The sequence below is a fragment of the Cervus elaphus genome, chromosome 11 (genome assembly GCF_910594005.1).
Source record: "Cervus elaphus chromosome 11, mCerEla1.1, whole genome shotgun sequence".
Taxonomy (NCBI): Eukaryota; Metazoa; Chordata; class Mammalia; order Artiodactyla; family Cervidae; genus Cervus; species Cervus elaphus.
In genome coordinates, this window is record NC_057825.1 from 42,382,296 (window position 1) to 42,385,465 (window position 3,170).

General features: G+C 43.9%; 1 pseudogene; it reads left to right on the forward strand.

The window, feature by feature from the left end:
* Positions 1–1,776: 1,776 nt before the first annotated feature.
* On the forward strand, positions 1,777–2,453 carry LOC122702583 (annotated as a pseudogene).
* Positions 2,454–3,170: the final 717 nt, after the last annotated feature.

A 3,170-nucleotide genomic window follows, 5' to 3' on the forward strand; every position in this document is an offset into this window, starting at 1 on the left:
AAAGTGCATCACAAAATGTTCTGACAGAGAAACCAGTGGATGGAAAATGGCGCATGACTCATGGTGTGAGAGTCTAAAATGGCTTGAGAGTTTTATTCCAATTCAGCAATGCTCACTTTTACATAACCTAGAGCAAGAGCACTCAACAGTGTTCTTTTGTAGCTCCCAAACCGTCAGAGATGTATGAAATATCTACGTACAGATTCAGTCTTAGCTTGTACCCCAAGGCTCCCCAATCTGTTTCCCTCAAGGTTGAAACCATGTCCTCTGAATTTTTGCCTGAAGTTCTCTTTTGAGCACACTCTGCCTAACAATCTCTTTGATTTTTCAGTATTAAACAGAGGAACCACACTGGGTTGAGTAGTGCCTCCCCATAAAGTCCATGTCCACTCAGAACCTCAGAATGTGACCTTATTTGGAAATAGAGTCTTTGCAGATGTAATTAGTTAAGATAACGTCACTCTTTGGGGTCTTTCCCTTCTCCAGGGGATCTTCCCAACCCAGGGATTGAACCCAGGTCTCCCACATTGCAAGCAGATTCTTTACCAGCTGAGCCACAAAGGAAGCCCCCAGATTGGGGCATAGAGAGCTAAATTCAATGACTGGCATCCTCCTAAGAGAAAGGAGAAGGAGAATCCGATGCAAAGACATGAGTGGGGAAGAAGGCCATGCGACAATGGAGGAAGAGAATGGAGTGATGCAGCTATCAGTTTCCCTCCTATCTGAAAGTAGGGAGTTCCTAGGAAACCTTTCATAAGCCAAGATCATGTAAAATGGAGAAGCGATTACCTTATGACACATCTTGCTAACAGATGCACAAAATAAATCAAGACAAAGCACAGATGCTCAAAGACACAGTTCAAAGCTATGGTGGCTTGATGATGAAATGCTGAGTGTAGTTTCCCCGGGAAGGAGCTTGACGGAGCCATTTTTGCTGCTTGACTTGTTGTCATTGTTTATTTGCTGTGTCTGACAACCCCATGGACTGCAGCACACCAGGCTTCCCTGTCCTTCACTATCTCCTGGAGTTTGCTCAAACTCACGTCCACTGATTCAATGATACCATCCATCCATCTCATTCTCTGTCATCCCCTTTTCCTGTCCTCAATTTTTCCCAGCATCAGAGTCTTTTCCAATGAGTCATCTCTTTGAATCAGGTGGCCAAAGTACTGGAGCTTCAGCTTCAGCATCAGTCCTTCCAATGAATATTCAGGATTGATTTCCTTTAGGATTGACTGGTTTGATCTCCTTGCAGGATCAATGCTGAACACTATTTTCATTTTTCACTTTTTTTGGGTAACAGCAGTTTCTCTTCAGATTTCTTTCAGTTAGTGAAAACAGGTACTAATACGGATCTTTCATAAAAGTGAAGTGGCATAAAGTGAACTTTTGAAAAGCAGGGTATATCTGTACAAGTCAAGGAACACCAAGGATTGTTGGGAATCAGCAGAAACTAGAAAGAAGCCAGGAAGGACTCTTCCTGGCTTCCCAAGGAGCATGGTAGGGCTGACCCCTTGGTGGAGCAGACCAGGCTCCAGAATTGTGAGAGAATACTTTTCCAGGGTTGTAAGCCACATAGTTGTGATAACTTGTCATGGCAGCCCTAGGAAATTAATAGAGACTCTCATTCGACTCTTTAAATAAAAAGCTTCCTTTACTATGAGCATTTCCATGAACTTTTCTTGTTTTTAAATGAGACTCTCTGAACCTGTTTTCTCACGTCAAGATTATGTATCAATCAGCTGTTGCTGCTTAAAAACCACCCCATAGAGTGGAGGGCGCCTTGCCTTCGCCTCCCGGAGCTGACTGGGCTCCGGCGTCCAGGCCGCGCGTTTGGAGGCGCAGAGGCTTCGCCGGTGAATACCACTTCCGCTCTGCGGGTGTGGCCACTAGTCGGGTTGCTCTGCTGTGTTCCATCTCCTCCTAAAGATGCATCCTGACTTATCTCCACACTTGCATACTGAAGAGTGCAACGTCTTGATTAACTTGCTTAAGGAATGTCACAAATCACAGCATTCTGAAATTTTTTGGTCATTGCAATGATCTTGATCGGGAGATGAGAAAATGCTTGAAGAATGAGTACATGGAAAAGAGGAACAAGAGCAGGGAACTTGGCAACGCAATACGAAAGAGACTTTTTAATCCTCCAGAGGAATCTGAAAACTAGATCTTATTTTCACTGGATGCCTTGCCTGAGAGAAGACCCAAAGACTCTTGGTTGGTAACTGAAGGAATCCTGTTGCATTTGGTCCCTAAAATCCTTTGAATGGAAAGTGACCCATGAGAAATCAAGCCTTGGAGAAGTATGGAAGCCCTGAATCTGGAATGTTTGTCGGGCAGAGCTGTTTGTACCCTCCCCCCTCTACCAAGGCATCTGAGACTTCTGTTTCTTTCCTTTGCCTATGACCTGTTAACATTTGAGTACCTTAACCTTCAATAAAACCATTGGTTCTAAAAAAAAAAAAAAAAAAACAAAAAACCACCCCATAGCTCAGTGGCATGAAACAATGATTGTGTATGACCACACTCAAAGGTCTGTGGGGTGGTTAGGTGCCTCTGTTCATACACCCCTTATCCTTCTGAAATCTCCAGGCCTCCTGAGCATCTTGCGGTAATGACAGAAGTCCAAGTTGGCATTTAAAGCCTCCGCTTGGGACTCCCCTGGTGGTCCAGTGGCTAAGACTCCCAATACAAGGGGCATGGGTTTAATCCCTGGTCGGGAAACTGGCTCCCACAGGCTGCCACTAAGAGTTCACTTGCAGAAACTAAGAGTTCATGTGCTGAAACTGAAGATCCCATGTGTCACAACAACAACAAAAGAAGACTGCACAGCACAACTGAGGCCCAACACAATCAAATGAATACATATATATATATTATTATTATTTTTTTTTTTTTTAAGTCTCTGCTTATGTCACTGTAACTGAGCAGAACATTATGGGGCCTTCCCAGGACAGAACCCTCTCCATATGCTCTGCTATAGTGCTTCCCTGAAGCAGCTACATAACAGTATCTGATGCACATTTTCCAAATTGTTTTACAGATGCTAAAACCCCACCAAACAGAAGAAATTAACTACCTGATGACCATGTGACCATGAGTATGTAGGCCCCAAACCTTTTGGAGCCCAAGATTGATTAAGTGACAGTACCCTCACCTGGCCTTTAAAG